This window comes from Peromyscus maniculatus, chromosome 20, assembly GCF_049852395.1.
Source record: "Peromyscus maniculatus bairdii isolate BWxNUB_F1_BW_parent chromosome 20, HU_Pman_BW_mat_3.1, whole genome shotgun sequence".
Lineage (NCBI taxonomy): Eukaryota > Metazoa > Chordata > Mammalia > Rodentia > Cricetidae > Peromyscus > Peromyscus maniculatus.
The window spans coordinates 46,924,027-46,943,391 of NC_134871.1; the positions used below are offsets into that span (position 1 = coordinate 46,924,027).

General features: G+C 42.8%; 1 pseudogene; it reads left to right on the top strand.

Annotated features, from left to right (window-relative positions):
* The first annotated feature begins 9,637 nt into the window (after nt 1-9,637).
* On the top strand, nt 9,638-11,619 carry LOC143269678 (apolipoprotein L3 pseudogene; annotated as a pseudogene).
* The last annotated feature ends 7,746 nt before the right edge of the window (nt 11,620-19,365 follow it).

The following is a 19,365-nucleotide window of genomic DNA, read 5'->3' on the forward strand; positions in this document are numbered from 1 at the left end:
AATTAACTATTTTCTCTAATTTTGCCAAATGCAAATAGATCAGGTAGTGTTATTGTAATTCTTATTTAATAACTGTTTTTGTTGTATATAGTTTTATTATATTAAGGTTGAAATCTTCCATTTTAATTAGACAAAAAGGGGAAATGCTGTGGAATAATCATTTTCTACACTATGAATATGTATTATTCTCATTGGTTAATAAAAGCTGACAGGCTGGAGGCTGGGCTGGAAGTTAGGACAGAAAGCCAAATTGAGAATTTTGGGAAAGAGAAGGGCGGAGTCAGGAGTCACCAGTCAGATGCAGATGAAACAAGATGAGAATGCCATACTGAGAAAAGGTACCAAGTCAGTGCTAAACATAGATCAGAATTATGGGTTGATTTAAATGTAAGAGCTAGTTGGTAATAAGCCTGAGCTACTGTCTGAGCATTTGTAAGTAATATTAAGCCTCTGAGTCAATTATGTACAGAGTGCCTGCCAGGTATTTGGGAGTTGCTGGTGAGACAGAAACTTCTGATTACAGAGGAAACAATGAGATAGTGGGGGGCAGAGGACCGAGCCTCTCTGTTCTTGGGGCCTGGACACCCAAACCCAGCTCTGGGGTGTTGTGACTTAAATGGAATAGGGACAATGGCTGCTTTTTTGAGACCTCAGAGTTTTTCCACCCAGTCTATCTCTGAACCCTCACTCTGGGTCAGGCTTTGTGAGGAAACTGAGGCTTCAGAAGAGAGTGACTTGACCAGGATTCTGGGACAGGGGCTGAACAGGTGCCTGGCAGCCATCTTCCTTCTGGGATTCACCTGAGCTCTACTCAACTGTTAGGGGGTGAGTGGAAAGGGCAGGGGCTCCGGTGCATCCAAGTGGAGGTTGGCGCACACACACACACACACACACACACACACACACACACACACACACTCACACACACACACAAGCTGCATTATGCATTCAGACCTAGCTCCAGGAAGCCGAGTGCCTCCCCTGTCCCCACACCTGCAGCATACGTTCTGGATGTCAGAGTGCTCTCTGGTGTCACTGGACTCGGGATTGCTTGACCACTGCAGAATGACTGGAAAGTCAATCCCTTCTCTCCTTTGCCATTAAAACTCAGCTGCTATCAGGTGCTTCTGTGACCCTGCACATGGTTTCCTGGAATGTTTGCTCTGACTCTGCCTGCTGGATGACTGGGGTTAGAATTGGTTCAGCCTGGGTTTGTTCAGAGTGTTTGGTGTATGAGGACATCTGAATTGGTCATGATTATAGAGGAGTCAGTTGGCGGTTATATTTGACAATCATTTGGGCAGAGGAAAAGTAAAAGTGTGAGAAGAGAGATGAGATTTGTGGGGAACAAGTGATCTTGAGGAAGCAGGAACCAGAGGGTTAGGAGAGTTACCTTGGTCGACGGAAAGTTGGGTATGTTGTTATCTGGGTTATGTGGTAGAGTAGTCTGGAAGGAAGTGAGATGTGTCATAGGACAGCTTGACCAGCTGTTAGGTTGGTGTGATTATTGTCTTTAGACAATGGATGGGTCAGTCTGATGTGGCCATCTGAAAGGAAGGAGCAGCCATCTGTGGGGGGAAAATGTGTAGAAAGAAAAGAAGGAAGAGGACCCTCTTGTGTGTGAGAGGATGGGGTAGGAGATTTGGGAATTTATAGAGTGGGGGTGTACCAATGAGGCTGAGGAAAGAAGGAGGAGAGATGCAGGGGTGTCCTGATTGTAAGGGTAAAAGGTAAAGTATGTGTCAGTTTTGGAGAGGACATCCCTTCCTAGTAAGGAATAGGACAGGAGGAATGAGGAGAAGGGATTGAAAAAGGAAAAACCTTGAAAGGAGAAGGTTAAGGAGGAGTCTGGCGAGGGGGTGGGGTCAAGGTTTGTGTATTAGAGCAGGATCTGTATGAGGCACCACAGGACCTGATGGAATTTCAGACCTGTCTTGAATTACTTTTTGGATTTATGTACCTTAAATAACTTTCTTAAACCTGCAGCAACTCTAAATCTTTCTTAGTGTGAAGCCTGTCAGCAAGGAAACTGTACATAGGAAATGGACTGACCAGGCAGCTGAGTGTGTGTCCTCCTTGAAGCTGCAGTTAGCTATAAATGTCCTCAGAGATCTGAGAAGGATAACTGAGTGGGAAGTGTAATTTAGATGAGATTTGCATCATTTAAAACAACAGAGATGTACTTAGACATTGTTGGAGGCTTATGTGGGTCATGGGGTGGAGAAGCATCAGTCTTTGGCTGTCAAACAAGAGCAGCGTTTAATCTTCAGTGGTCACACAGAGCAGCGAGCCTTCAGATGTCAGACCCAGGTCTGAGTGTTTTACCTGTAGAGGAAGAACTCTGGAAAGTTGACCTTACTTTGCAGTTTTTGTATACTCAGTTTAAGCTGTAGGCAGTATCAGGATGGCCAAGGGTTAAGTTGTGAAAGGAGCAGTGACCTTGGTGGCAATCCTAAGAGCTTTGAGGGAGGAATGAAGGGATGGAGGGAGGGAGAGCAGTCAGCCTAATATCATTGACCCAGAGGACAGCACTTAGAGCTTTCACCATGGATCTTTTCTCTTACTGTCTACAATGAGCTAGGTCCTGCCTCACAGGAAGGAGATACACAGCCAGGGTGAATTGAACCCTCTCCTCTACCTGGGACATCAGGTGAATTGATACTGGGACAAAGAATGACAGGAATTGACATCAAGTCCCAAGCCTGGGCTTAGGGATGGAAGGCAGCTGCTCATTACCATTGTCAACCCAAAGATCCAACTCTCACCTCAAAGAGGATAAGACAGTGTTGAGCTGGAGCCAAATAGGAGGGACCACGGCCCAGGAACACAGAGTTAAGTTACCGCAAATCTGTCTTTCAACATGGTAACCATTTCATGAAGCTGTTATAGTAGCAGAAGACAGAAAACCATAAGTAAACACGTTTCAAAGACTATTTTGGAAACATCAGAGACTGTTATAAGCATCAGATGCCATCTGCCTATGTGCTGAGCTTGAGGGTTGGTGGAAGCTAGTGGTCTGCTAAGTTAATACATCCCAAATGGTTTTTATCTCTTAGTCAAGGGATGCTAAATCCAACACAACAGTGGCGGGGAACAGATATTCAAAGGACTAAAGACAGTCAGAGACACAATGTCATTAGGCCCTTGATCTGCAACATTCCAACTTCTCCACAGCTCTTGAAGTTCTCATTAGCTAATTAGGATCTTAGAAGGCTCAGTTGGGATTCCTTCTGAAAACTTTCATTTGCACCATCCACATTTGTTACTGACCTTGAAGTCACATTCTGTGCCCTCAAGAAGAGAGGTGAGGGCACAGGAAACAGTTTGTACACGGAAGAGGCACCATGCCCAGCAGCGCTGGGGAGTGATCTATAGAGGGTCCCACAGTCAGTGGTGGATGAACCACAGACATTCATCCGGCCCTATGAGATGAGAAGGGTGTGAGGTCGCTCCTCCGAGTGGGTCTGTGGAGAAGGCAAAACTGAGGGTGGCAGCAGGTGAGTAGCTTGTCTGGGGCATCCACGGGATCATCAGCTGCTCAGCAGGTATGACTCCACTTGCCCTTCTCGGGCTGGGACATTGGCCCCGAGCTTGCCTCTGGCTGTGACTCAGATGTGCAGCTGGGATTCGGACACACTGCTCAGGACCGCTGTGTCCCACCTAACTCAGCCAAAATAAGGTTCTTATTAAGTATGGAAATATCTTTAAAGGGACTATTGTTGAATTTTATTAAAGTGATTTAGGAATTGGCCCAGGTCACAGTTCATCAGCCTGTGGCTGAACTTGCATCCAGGTTGGAATCTGGGTGTTTTCCTCTCCCTCAGAAGTCAGCACAAGAGACTGTGGGACACCTCACAGATGGCTTCAGACTGCCTGATACATGACTAGGGCACCTCAGAGGGAAAGTGGTTGTTCTGAGTGACCTCTGGGAAATGGAGGAACTGAAGGATGTTAATAGAGAGAACAGGGAACCCAGAGTCCACCCATCCTTGGGTCTTGACCATCCTGGAGGTAGCCCTAAGATATTGCCACATAGACTGCACCATGTCTGTCTCAGAACATGTTATATGTGCCAGGTTCCGCAGTGGAAACTGAAGTCCAGAAAAGCGTGTCCTGTTCCACGTACTAGAGGGAACTATAGCAGCTGATGTTCAGCCTGCACCCTTGGTCTTAGCCAGCCTCTCTTCAGTCTCTTTGTTGGGTAGAAAGAGTGTCAGCCTGGGGACCCAGAGAGCAAGGTGCACAATCCTGTATATTTGAAAGATCAAAGGGCAGAGTCCAGGTAGGGGCAACCTATGTGTCTATACAAGTCAATTATATTCTAGAAATTTTGGAACTATGAAAAGAAATCACTTTTTCCCTCAAAGTCAGAATTAGCTGTGTGACATTGAGTTCAGTACTTTTCCCCTCAGAATCTCTCTTTTTCATCAGATAGAGTGAGGATTGGCTGCTCTGCATATCCTAGCAGAGTACTGTTCTCCTTGGTGCCCTGATGTCTGGCACACATGCCACAGATGCCATGGGAAAGTGGGTACCACGAAGCCTGAGCTTCTTTATGATCCCAGAGATGTTCAGAGGCGAGAGGATCCCATACCCTGGATCCCAGAACTATCAAGGACTTAGGGTATAGATAGTGAAAATAAACTTTTTTCATTTGAACTAATTTTAACAACATCCCAACACAGCGCAATTAAACACAGGTGCACACATAGTTTCCTGTCGCACTTAGCTCTACATTTGTCCCTCAAGTTTCAACCTTTGTCCTTCAAGTTTCCAAAAGGGCTGATTTCCTAACAATTTCTGTGTCTGGATGCCAGAGCACACCCTGGAGGTAGTGGATCTGGTTGAGACATGTGAAAGCTAGTCTTGGTTGTCAACGTGACTACATCTGGAATTAAATTAAAACCCAAATATGGGCACACCTGTGGGGGATTTTTGATTAATTTGAAATGAGAAGACCCACTTCTAATGTGGATCTTTGAAGATATGCCTTTACTACAGATCTTCTGAGAAGGGAACCCTGAATCTAATGTAGGGCACACCTTCTGCTAGAGGCCTATACAAGGACACAGAAGAAGAAAGTTTTTGATCTTTGCCTGCTTGCTTTGACCTCGATTCCTTCAAGGGCATTAGAGCCTCCTTCTTCAGGATTCCAGCCTGTACTGAAGAGCAGCTGAGACATCCAGCCTTGTGGACTGAGCAGCTACTGGAGTCTTCAACTTTCTATTCATAGGCAGCCATTGTTGGACTAGGCAAACCACAGCCTGTGAGTCATTCTATAAATCCCCTTTCCGTGTGTGTGTGTGTGTGTGTGTGTGTGTGTGTGTGTGTGTGTGTGTAGAGAGAGAGAGATTCTGTAAGTTCTATTACTCTAGAGAACACTGACTAATACAGAGTGTCAATTCTCTCCACCACTCACTTTCTCCTTAAGCAAGCTATTCGCACCCCTGTACAAGGCTTCTTTGGACTAGCTCTGTTGTCTGCCTGCTAGACATGTGGGTGGCTGTGTACCCACCTGGGCATATTACAGTCTTGAGTGGGTGTTGTTGACTGTCCTACAAAACTCCACAACCTTCCACAGCCCAGCAGCTACAATGGGGATGTGTTCCCAGAACTGGATCAATGGGCATCTTCCAGATGTTTAAATTCTTTGGCCAGTAAATTGGTTTTAAGGTGGATCTCTCTACTAATGTGATTTTTTTTTTTGAGCCTGCCAATGAAGGGATGAATCCATCCCTGTCAGATAATGTTCTACTTCCTATTAGGATTACTGAACAGGAAGGATGCTGGTCCTGAGGAACTGACCCTGGGTCTCACATTGCAGAGGGGACTTCAGAACAGCTGTCATATCTCAAACCCTGACTTTCTCTTGTGGTTTTTGAAATATTCTCTTTCTATCTCCTTTTGATTTCATGTGAATATGGGAAGGCTTGGGGTGGAGCACAAACCTGGGATCCTAACACTTGGGTGGGGCAGACCTAAGATTTGGAGTTCATGGTTCTCCTAGTCTTCATAGTGAGTCTGAGGCCAGGCTGGACTAGGTGCATACTTTAAGGTTTGGGCAAGAACACCAAGTCATTAGTTTCAAGGACAGAGTGCAGTCCTGAGAGTGAGACACCATTATCTTCAGCTCTCACCATATCAACAGGTCGTTCACTCTCATCCTGGTCAGGTCCCAGGAGGAGCTGATGCCTCCGACCCACACTGCTAAACATGTTTTCATTCCTTCCTCAGCTTCAGGCAATCTCAGTGCAGACTGTGTGTCTCTTTATGAAGATACTGAGGACTGGTCAGAGGAAGGAATGAGCATCCTCACACAGTGCCTGTGTTAGATGTTAACACCCTTTAACACAGTTCTTCTACTTCTACAAACAGCATAAGGAAATAATCTCAAATGCGGGCACTAACAGGCAATGAGAACTCCTTTACATTACTGTTTACATAAGGATTAGGAACAGCACAAAGTCCAGGAGTCAGGCAGAAGAGCCGTTATCAAAGGCAGCACAAAGCAGGACCAGGGCCAGGTAGGATTTCAGGTCCTGATAGGACAAGGAAATCACAGAAGCAAGGAAGGTGTGGTCCGTGGGAATCACAAAGGACCCCATAAACTTACTAAGATGAAGACCCAGTATTTGGCACAAGGCAGTGCTGTGGAAACAAAAGAAGCATTTATAACATACACACACATACTATGATGCACACATGTAATATAAAGAGGAGGGAATGCGGCTGTGGTTTTAAGATAGTGGAGATTAGTTATCTGAAAGTGGGATGTCGATTAGCATGTCCTGGGTCCAAGTCCTCACTAGTCAACACTGACAACTCACACACATTAGCTAAGTATGTGCCTGTGGACTAATACAGAGGGTCACTTCTCCCCATTACTCACTTTCACGTTAAACAAGCTACTCTGACCTGTACCTCGCACCCCTGTACAAGGTTCTTGTGTCCCAAATCAGAAGAGCCCTCTGGTGTGGGACAGAGAAAAAACAATATTTTTATTTAAAACAGGTTGATTATAAATGTGATCTCTTTATAAAAAAGAAAAGGGGATATGATATGGATATATAGGAGGATATAGAGATGATAAGATAAAAGGGTAGATTAATGAACCTACTTTTAAAGAACAACTTGTTTAAAATGTTTTACATTGGTATAGATTTTAGTTTATGTTTAAAATGTTTTACAGGCCGGGCGGTGGTGGCGCACGCCTTTAATCCCAGCACTCGGGAGGCAGAGGCAGGCGGATCTTTGTGAGTTCGAGGCCAGCCTGGGCTACCAAGTGAGTTCCAGGAAAGGCGCAAAGTTACACAGAGAAACCCTGTCTCAAAAAAACCAAAAAAAAAAAAAAATGTTTTACACTGGTATAAATTTTAGTTTATTGATACAAACTTGAAGCTAATTTTGGTATACTGTATATATATATATATATATATATATATATATATATATATATATATATATATATATATATTTCCATTCTTGTTTGAGGTATTATGTTTAACTCATTTAAAATTGTAATGGATAATTAAAAAATAGATTAATAATTAGTCATCTATGATAATCATATTTGTAGCCATGTTAGTTAAGTCTTCTAGATATACATAGATATATTTCAGATAGATAGGTAATCTTCAAACACTTCATAGTCCTAGAGAATATGGCATTTAAATAACTTAGAATTCTGTTGACATGAGACACAATTGCTCCTGGCTGCACCAATTTGATCCCGAGAGAATGTTGGGCTTCTAAGACATTTCCATTTGGAAGTTTGTCTTCTTGGCACAAAATGGCCTACTGGGCAAAGAACTGCCCTTGCCTTGACTGCTGACAGTACGAATGCAATGCTGTCCTTTCTGGACAAGCAGGACACAAGGAAAGCGACCACTGTACTCTGCCAAGACAGGGTAAGATGGTCTTTCAGCATTCCTGCTTCTGAAAATGGTCTGTCAGATACTCTAGGCCTGTAGCCAATTTGAATGCACCAACAATGCTGAGAAACATTAGGTGACTGTCCAGGCTGCCAGCTGTCTTGGTCTACTCTTGCAAGATTCCTGAAAGTTGCTTGCATGCATCTACCATTTCTCAGGTACCATTATGTTCCTTCTCAGGTCTTTGATGTAGTTGAAAACTAGATAGTTGTAATTTCCTCAGTTATGATAAAAGATAAATTAGATATAAAACCTTAAATTCACAAATATAAGATAGATAGGACATCTTCTTTAATATTGTAACTGTAATTCTTGCTCGATAATTGTTTTGTTATATGTAATTTTACCATGTTAAAGTTAAAACCTTACTTTTTAAAAAAAGAAGAAAAGGGGAAATGCTGTGGATATCGTTCTATATAAATAAAACACTGATGGCCAGTGACCAGGCAGGAAGTAGGTGGCCAGGCAGGAAGTAGTGGGACAAGGAGAGAGGAGAATTCTGGGAAGCAGAAGGCTGAGGGGAGAGACACTGCAGCCACCGCCAGGACAAGCAGCATGTAAAGACGCCAGTAAGCCACCAGCCACATGGCAAGGTATAGATTTATAAAAATGGGTTAATTTAAGATATAAGAACAGTTAGCAAGAAGTCTGCCACGGCCATACAGTTTATAAATGATATAAGCGTCTGAGTGATTATTTTATACGTGGATTGTGGGACTGCAGGGCTTGGGGAACCTGGAGAGAAGCCCTCCAGCAACAAATGGATTTCTTGGCAGTGCGACACACATGTAAATGAGGAATCCACTCATGTTTCTTTGCCTTCTGCTCACAGCTGGAAGGGAACTTTCTGTGCTGTATTTTGAGTGTATGGATCTCAGCTGTGAGCTGCCCCACCAGCTGAGGGGTACACACAAATGCAGTATAAAAAGACCTCTAGCTTCAAAGAATGGCCTGTATAGTGTTTCTGTCTCAGGGATGTGCAATTTACAGATTCTGAAAACCCAAGTCCCCAAGCAAAGGTGAACATTGCTGACCAGCATGACATTCTGGGTACATAGGTATTGTATCAGCAGTTAAGACCATAAAAGGTTTTTCTTTGGGGAAAGTTAACTTTACCTGTAACACTAATTTTTCCTAAAACAAAGGGTTATTTTTTCTCTAACTTCAATTCTCTGTCTTTGTTTAGAGTTCCTACAGAGAAGTATTTTGGTAGTGATAACACTGACTTTGAAAGGGAAGGCATCTTTACTAGATGTCTAGCAATAAAAAAGTGTGCTAAAGGCACAAGAGGTGTCTCAGTGTTTAAGAGCACTGGCTGCTCTTCTAGGTGACCAGGGTCCAGTTCCCAGCAGACTCTTGATGGATCTGAATAGACTGTAAAGACAGTCCTAGAGATCTGATGCCTTCCTCTGCCCTCCACTGGCACCAGGCATTCACAAGGCGCGCGCGCACGCACACACACACACACACACACACACACACACACACACACACGCACACAGCTGCGCACATGTGTGCAGATAAAACACTAATACACATAAAATAAAAAAATCGAAAAGACACATTAGGATGGGTTTTAAAACACTGTCTCTTTAACAATTAAAGACATTGTAGTGTGTCAAGTCCTGTCATTGTCATAAGAAAGATCCTGTACAACTGTAACACTCTCCCTCATTCATTTCATTTACTGAAAATGCTCTGTGGTTTCCACTGGACAGATCTTACCTACAAGCTGTCTTCCTCTCTCAGTTGTCCTATCCTGTCACAGGAAAAAGAAAGATGCCTTGCATGAAGCTCCCGCTAAGACCATAGTGGCTACTGATGCAGGTGACGACAACAAGCTCCAAAATGACCAGCAGGAGAAGAAAAGGTTTTTGGAAGTTTATCCTCAGGTGAAACTGGAGCTTGAGCAGCACATCAGGAAGCTGCGCGCCCTTGCAGACAGGATTGACAATGTGCACAGGGACTGCACCATCACACAAGTGGTGGCCAAATCTACCGGTGCTGTGTCTGGAGTCCTGACCATCCTTGGTTTCGCTCTGGCACCCGTGACAGCAGGAGTCAGTCTGGGACTTTCAGCCACAGGCTTGGGGCTGGGGGTGGCAGCAGCTGTGACTAGTGTTTCTACAAGCCTTGTGGAAAAGGTCATCACGGCGTCAGTGGAAGCTGAAGCCAGCCAGCTGGTGCCAACCAGCAAGGACAAAGAAAAGGCCATTAAAGAAGTTTTGGAGAAGAGCACTCCCAGGCTTGTTTCCTTATGTGAGAATTCTTTCCATAACCTGAAAGTCATTGATGCCATCAAGCAGGCAAAGCTAACTCTCGCCTAGCAACTAATGCAAAGCATCTGATCACAATAGGGAGGGTGTCAGCCCGAAACACTAGACAGGTAGATAAAGCAATTGAAGGCACAGCTCTGGCAATGTCCAAAGAAGCCCAGATCACGGGTACAGCCACTGCAGGTCTCTTTCTGGTGCTGGATTTGGTCAGCCTTGTACAAGACTCAAAACATTTGTATGAAGGTGCAAAGACAGAGTCCACTGCAGAGTTGAGGCAGCAGAAGTTGCTGGAACTCATCTGGATCCATGGCATCCTGACTCAGTGACTTCTTTACAGCTCAGAGGACTTGGATGGGGGTGCCCTGGACAGAGCCATGTACACATGATAGCCGCTGACTGTATTCCCTCTACAGCAATGTCACCATGGTGGAAGTTTCGCCTACTCGAGAGAGAGGCCACGTTAAGAGAAAGGAAGCCAGAACACAATGGGACAAGCTTGGGACCTCCCATAGACTCCACCTCTTAGATCCAACAACCTCCCAACATCCCACATGAGGGCCAAGCTCCCAAGCTGCAGAGCACATCCAAGGCCTACTTAGCCTCAGCATGGCTGCTCCTCAGTCATGCCCACCACACTGCTCCCAGCTGAGGCTCACCATCCTCAATGTCCAGTTTCCCACTACTTTCTGATTGTTTGCATAGAAACCTTCTCCTCCTTCCTTTTTCTGCCTAATTCTCTAGGTTTTCTTTCCAAGTATTTTCAATTCTAGCAATCAGACTCTGGATATGAACCCCTGTTGTAGAATATTATTTTAAGACGTGTTAACATTTGTTTATGCTGTGGAGCACCTATTTTAATGATGCCAAGATGTGCTGCATTCTTTTATGCTGCATTTGTTTAATTCTTTGAAGCTGTCTTACTGTGCCTGTCTGAAACACCAGATGGTCTAATAAAAAGCTGAAGAGCCAATAGCAAGGCAAGAGAAAGGATAGGCAGGACTGGCAGGCAGAGAGAATATATAGAAACAGAATCGGGAAGGAAAAAAGGAAAGAGCAAGAGAAGAAGGAAAGGAGGACACTAGGGGCCAGCCACACAGCCACACAGCCACACAGCAAGCCACGGAGTAAGAGTGAAAGTAAGATTACAGAAGTAAGAAAAGGAAAAAGCCCAGAGGCAAAAGGTAGACTGGATAATTTAAGTTAAGAAAAGCTGACTAGAAACAAGCCAAGCTAAGACCAGACATTCATAAAAAATACTAAGCATCTTGTGTGATTTATTTGGGAGCTGGGTGGTGGACCCCTCAAAAGAGCCAAAAGAGCAAAGACAACCAACAACAAACCCCATTTCTTTCTTCATGTTTTTGGTCGTGTGGAGAGATGGGTCTTTTGATGAAATGCTCAGAGAGTAGAAAAGAAAGGATGCTGGGAATATCATCTGCATCTGCATGGTCATCACAGATTCTTGGTCCTAGTGCCAGCCATGTGTCCTACAAGGAAGGAGAGATGACAGGGTATGGCTGGTGAGTTCTGCTCTCTGCAACCAAATTTTGGGGGAAATCACAAGGTTTAATTCCTATTGATGTTTAAAATCTGCTAGAACTGGAAAAGATCTGCTGAGATACACATGAAGGGCTACACTTGGTCCATAGTATTTGAAGAATATATTTCTGAACACTGACCTGTCATGTTTGTGTGTTTTCTGCAAATGATATCAAGTGTTTTCTGGATTGCTGAAAGATGATAATTGTTTCCTGATACTTATCAACTCCTCTTTTAAAAACTGTTTTCTTTCTTGCGGTTTAACAAGAATATTTGAGAGACGGGCCCGGTGGTGGAGACAAGCAGATGCAGGTAGGCCTGTGGCGGCGGCCCACAGAGGTAGACGGGCCCAGCTGCGGCCCGCTGAGGTAGACAGGCACAGCAGCAGAGACAAGCAGATGCAGGTAGGCCGGCGGAGGCGGCCCGCAGAGGTAGACGGGCCCGGCGGCAGCGGGCGACAGGGACATTCAGGCCCGGTGGCAGCCGGCAGAGACATACAGGCCCAGTGGCGGCCCCCAGAGGCAGACAGACCCAGCGGCAGCTGACAGGGACATACAGGCCCGGCGGAAGACGGCAGAGGTAGACAGACCCAGGGACGGAGACAAGCAGACGCAGCTTGGAACAGGGACGCCCCTAACCCCAACACCTGGGGAAGAAGCTATCTCCATGGGTTGGAACCAGAACGAATCTGAACACTCCGTCTGAGGACAACCCAGGGCCCAGCTGCTGATCCTGTGAAACCCAACAACTTGGAGGTGTTGGTGAGACTACCCTACTCAGCTGAAACCCATCTGGGAGAGGATTCAGATGCCTACAGTTTAAAGTCTGAAGAAACAAGATCAGCTGAGGAGTTGACAAAGGAACAAAACGTGACCTGGGAACACAGAAGAAGGCGCTACCCAGCCACCAAACCAGATCACCAGAATCATAAGTATATAATTCACCGATTGAAATCAGCTGCCCCTGAAGAAATAGCCCAATAGCACCAATTTAACCAAGAACCCCTACTAAACCAAGACTAAAAATTAGAACAAGAGAGGCACTCTCAGACACAGACACCACCTGCACTGCACAGAGGAAGAGATGAGTAGACGCCAGCGCAAAAATACAGGCAATAACATAAAGACCTATATGGCAACATCAGAACCTAGTGATTCTACACCTGCAAGACCTAAACATACCATGACAGAAGAAACAGAAGAAATCAACCCTAAAAATGACTTTACGAAGATGATAGAGGCCCTTAAAGAAGAAATAAAACATTCCCTCAAAGAGGAAATAAAAACTTTCCTTAAAGAGGAAATTAAAAACTACCTTAAAGAGGAAATAAAAACTTTCCTTAAAGAGGAAATAAAAAACTCCCTTAAAGAGGAAATAAAAACTTCCCGTAAAGAGGAAATGAAAAACTCCATTAAAGAGGAAATAAAAAACTCCCTTAAAGAAATGGAAGAAAAAACGAACAAAAAATGGGAAGAAATCAAATCAAGCCAAGAAAAAGCAATTAAACAGATGAAAGAAACATTCCAAGATCTGAAAAATGAATTTGAGACAATAAAGAAAACACATGCTGAGGGAATGCTGGAAATAGAAATCCTGACTAAACAAACAGAAACTACAGAAACAAGCATAACCAACCGATTGCAAGAGATGGAACAGAGAATCTCTGACACTGAAGACACGATAGAGAAAATAGATTTGTCAGTCAAAGAAAACACTAAAGACAAAAAAGTCGTAACACAAAACGTCCAGGAAATTTGGGACACCATGAAAAGACCAAACCTAAGAATAACAGGGATAGAAGAAGGAGAAGAATACCAACTCAAAGGCACAGAAAATATATTCAACAAAATCATAGAAGAAAACTTTCCTAACCTAAAGAAAGAAATACCTATGAAGATCCAAGAAGCTTACAGAACACCGAATAGGCTGGATCAAAAAAAAAGTCCCCTTGCCACATAATAATCAAAACACTAAACACACAGAACAAAGAAAAATTATTAAGAGCCGCAAAGGAAAAAGACCAAGTAACATATAAAGGCAAACCCATCAGAATAACACCAGACTACTCAATAGAGACTATGAAAGCTAGAAGATCATGGACAAACCTCATGCAGACACTAAGAGACCACGGATGCCAACCCAGACTATTATACCCAGCAAAACTCTCAATCACCATAGGCGGAGTAAACAAAATATTCCAGGATAAAACCAGATTTAATCAATACCTGTCCACAAACCCAGCCCTACAGAAAGCACTAGAAGGGAAAATTCAACCCAAAGAAGCTAAACACATCCATGAAAAATCAAGCAGTAGATAATCCCACACCAACATACACCACAGAAGGACAACACAACACAACCAAAAAAAAATAACAGGAATTAACAATCACTGGTCATTAATATCCATCAATATCAATGGTCTCAACTCACCTATAAAAAGACACAGGCTAACAGAATGGATAAGAAAACAGGACCCATCCATTTGCTGCATACAAGAAACACACCTTAACTCCAAAGACAGACACTACCTCTGAGTAAAGGGCTGGGAAAAGGCTTTCCAAGCAAATGGACCTAAGAAACAAGCTGGTGTAGCTATCCTAATATCTAATAAAATAGACTTCAAACTAAAATCAATCAAAAGAGACCAGGATGGACATTACATATTCATCACGGGAAAAATCCACCAAGATGAAGTCTCGATTCTAAACATTTGTGCTCCAAATACAAAAGCACCCACATTCATAAAAGAAACACTACTAAAGTTTAAAACGCACATCAAACCCCACACATTAGTAGTGGGAGATTTTAACATACCACTCTCACCAAAAGATAGATCTACCAGACTGAAACTTAACAAAGAAATAAAGGACCTAACAGATGTTATGACTCAAATGGACCTAATAGATATCTACAGAATATTCCATCCTAACACAAAAGAATATACCTTCTTCTCAGCACCCCATGGAACCTTCTCAAAAATTGACCACATGCTTGGACACAAAACAAATCTCAACAGATACAAAAAAATTGGAATAACCTCCTGTATCTTATCAGACCACCATGCCTTAAAGTTAGACCTCAATAACAACAAAAATTATAGAAAACCCACAAACTCATGGAAACTGAATAATGCCCACCTGAAACATCAATGGGTCAAGGAAGAAATAAAGACAGAAATTAAAGAGTTCCTATAATTCAATGAAAATGAAATTACAACATACCCAAACTTATGGGACACTATGAAAGCAGTGCTAAGAGGAAAATTCATAGCTCTAAATGCACACATAAAGAAGATGGAGTAATCCCATACCAAAGAATTAACAGCACAACTGAAAGCTCTAGAACAAAAAGAAACAAACTCACCCAGGAGAAATAGACGCCAGGAAATAATTAAATTGAGGGCTGAAATCAATGAAATAGAAAACAAGAGAACAATACAAAAAATCAATGAAACAAAGAGTTGGTTCTTTGAAAAAATCAACAAGATAGACAAACCCCTAGCCAAATTAACCAAAAGGCAAAGAGAGAGCACCCAAATTCACAAAATCAGAAATGAAAAGGGAGACATAACAACAGACAATGAGGAAATCCAGAGAATCATCAGATCATACTTCAAAAACCTGTACTCCACAAAAATGGAAAACCAGGAAGAAATGGACAATTTTCTGGATAAATACCACATACCAAAATTAAATCAAGACCAGATAAACCATTTAAATAGACCAATAACCCCTAAAGAAATAGAAACAGTCATCAAAAGTCTCCCAACCAAAAAAAGCCCAGGACCAGATGGTTTCAGTGCAGAATTCTACCAGACTTTCAAAGAAGAACTAATACCAATCCTCTTCAAAGTGTTCCACACAATAGAAACAGAAGGAACACTACCAAACTCTTTTTATGAGGCTACAATTACCCTGATACCCAAACCACACAAAGATGCAACAAAGAAAGAGAACTACAGACCAATCTCCCTCATGAACATTGATGCAAAAATACTCAACAAAATATTGGCAAACCGAATCCAAGAATACATCAAAACAATCATCCATCACGACCAAGTAGGATTCATCCCAGGGATGCAAGGATGGTTCAACATACGAAAATCAGTCAATGTAATACACCATATAAACAAACTGAAAGAAAAAACCACATGATCATCTCCTTAGATTCTGAAAAAGCCTTTGACAAAATCCAACACCCCTTCATGATAAAGGTCTTAGAAAGATCAGGAATACAAGGAACATTTCTAAACATAATAAAAGCAATTTATAGCAAGCCAACAGCAAACATCAAATTAAATGGAGAGAAACTCAAAGCGATACCACTAAATTCAGGAACAAGACAAGGCTGTCCACTCTCCCCATATTTATTCAATATAGTACTAGAAGTTCTAGCTAGAGCAATAAGACCACAAAAGGAGATCAAAGGGATACAAATTGGCAAGGAAGAAGTCGAACTTTCACTATTTGCAGATGATATGATAGTATACATAAGTGACCCCAAAAACTCTACCAGGGAACTCCTACAGCTGATAAACTCCTTCAGTAAAGTGGCAGGATACAAGATCAACTCAAAAAAATCAGTAGCCCTCCTATACACAAATGATAAAAGGGTTGAGAAAGAAGTCAGAGAAACATCACCCTTTACAATAGCCACAAATAATATAAAATACCTTGGGATAACACTAACTAAACAAGTGAAAGACCTTTTTGATAAGAACTTTAAATCTCTAAAGAAAGAAATTGAAGAAGATATCAGAAAATGGAAGGATCTCCCATGCTCATGGATGGGTAGGATTAACATAGTAAAAATGGCAATCTTACCAAAAGCAATCTACAGATTCAATGCAATCCCCATCAAAATCCCAACACAATTCTTCACAGACTTGGAAAGAAAAATACTCAACTTTATATGGAAAAACAAAAGACCCAGGATAGCTAAAAGAATCCTATACGATAAAGCAACCCTTGGAGGCATCACCATCCCTGACCTCAAACTCTACTATAGAGCTATAGTAATAAAAACAGCTTGGTACTGGTATAAAAACCGACATACGGACCAATGGAATTGAATTGAAGACCCTGACATTAATCCATGCACATATGAACACCTGGTTTTTGACAAAGGAGCCAAAATTATACAATGGAACAAAAAGTATCTTCAACAAATGGTGCTGGCATAACTGGATGTCAATATGTAAAAGATTACAAATAGATCCATATCTGTCACCATGCACAAAACTCAAGTCCAAGTGGATCAAAGACCTAAACATAAATCCAGTTACACTAAACTTAATAGAAAAGAAAATAGGAAGCACTCTTGAACGCATTGGCACCGGAGACCATTTCCTAAATAAAACACCAACAGCACAGACCCTGAGCACAACCATTAATAAATGGAACCTCTCGAAACTGAGAAGCTTTTGCAGGGCAAAAGACACAGTCAATAAGACAAAAAGACAGCCAACAGATTGGGAAAATATCTTCACCAACCCCACATCTGACAGAGGATTGATCTCCACAATATATAAAGAACTCAAGAAACTAGACATCAAAGTACTGAACAGTCCAATTAAAAAATGGGCTAAAGAGCTAAACAGAGAATTCACAAAACAAGAACTACAAATGGCTGAAAGACATTTAAAGAAATGCTCAACATCCTTAATCATCAGAGAAATGCAAATCAAAACAACTCTGAGATACCACCTTACACCTGTTAGAATGGCTACGATCAAAAACACCAATGACAACCAATGTTGGAGAGGATGTGTAGCAAAGGGAACACTCCTCCACTGTTGGTGGGAATGTAAACTTGTACAACCACTGTGGAAATCAGTATGGCGGTTTCTCAGAAAATTAGGAATCGAACTACCTCAAGACCCAGCCATCCCACTCTTGGGCATATACCCAAGGAATGCTGATTCATACCATATAGATACATGCTCAGCTATGTTCATAGCAGCATTATTTGTAATAGCCAGAACCTGGAAACAACCTAGATGCCCATCAACGGAAGAATGGATGAAAAAAAATGTGGTACATATACACAATGGAGTACTACTCAGCAGAGAAAAACAATGAAAGCATGAAATTTGCAGGCAAATGGATGGAACTAGAAAAAATCATCCTGAGTGAGGTAACCCAAACCCAGAAAGACAGTTATGGTATGTACTCACTCATAGGTGGATTCTAGATATAAAATAAAGAACAATCAGACCACAACCCATAGAACCATAGAGGCTATATATATATATATAGCATGGAGGTCCCTAGGACGACTGTGGCATATAATAAATTTCGGTTTTACTCAATTATTGAAAAAAAATAGCCAAATGAATGGAAACACATGAACTATGAACCAAAGGCTGAGGGGCCCCCAGCTGGATCAGGCCCTCTGAATAGGTGAGACAGTTGATTGGCTTGATCAGTTTGGGAGGCAACTAGGCAGTGGGACCAAGTCCTGTGCTCATTGCATGAGTTGGCTGTTTGAAACCTGGAACTTATGCAGGGACACTTGGCTCAGTCTGGGAGGAAGGGACTGGACCTCCCTGGACTGAGTCTACCAGGTTGATCACAGTCCTCGGGGAAGGACTTGTCCTGGAGGAGGTGGGAATGCAGTGTGGGCTGGGGGTAAGGGGAGGGGGTGGGAGGGGGGAGAATAGGGGAACTCATGGCTGATATGTAGAACTGAATGGTATTGTAAAATAATATATATATATATGTATATATATATTAAAAAATAATTTAAAAAAAGAATATTTGAAATTTAGACAAGAAGCATTTCCTCCTCTTTGCTGCCCTCCACTTCTGGCCGCAGATGCTCCCCTAGGCTGCAACACCGAGTGGTGTCCCCTCCTCCCTTGCAGCTCAAGCTCCTTCCACCCAAGTTCTCACCAATGGAGACTGACGGATGACCTGTGCATAGCCTAGGTCTTGTCCTCTAGAGGAACTTTCTTGTGTTCCACAGCCCCTCCTGTCCTTCCTGGACTGGAATGTCTGCCTAAGGGAAAGCTGGATGTGGAAAGAACCATTTCCCTAGAGTGTAGAGCAGAGACAGAATGGAGTTCTGGACAAACTTAGGAAAGAAAGGGACATGCGTCCTGAGCTGCCTAGCAACTTGCTCCTAGTGTCCAAGTTCATTGAGTCCTGTCTACTGTTGAGCCCATGTGCTGTGTTGGTGAACTCTGTGCCAGCTGCTCAGCATCTGTCCCTTAACTAACTCAAGAGCCATCACCAGAGCTCACCACACCATTGACCTTGAACCCTGTACTCTTTCCTGACATATCAGTCTGGCCCTTTGGAACCAGGAATGGCCAAGAACAGATATTTAGGGGACTAAAGGCAGTCAGAGAAAAACTGTCATTAGGGCCTTGATCTGCAACATCCAAAGTCCACAGCTATTGAAGTTCTCATTAACTAATCAGGCTCTTAGAAGGTCAGTTGAGATTCATCTGGAAACTTTCATTTGAACCATCCACATTGGTTACTGACATTGAATTCATATTCTGTAGCCCCAAGAAGACAGGTGAGGGGATGGAAAGGTTTGTACATGGAGGAGGGACAGGGTCCATCAGAGCTGGAGAGTGATCTATAGAGGGTCCCAGAGTCAGTGGTGGCTGA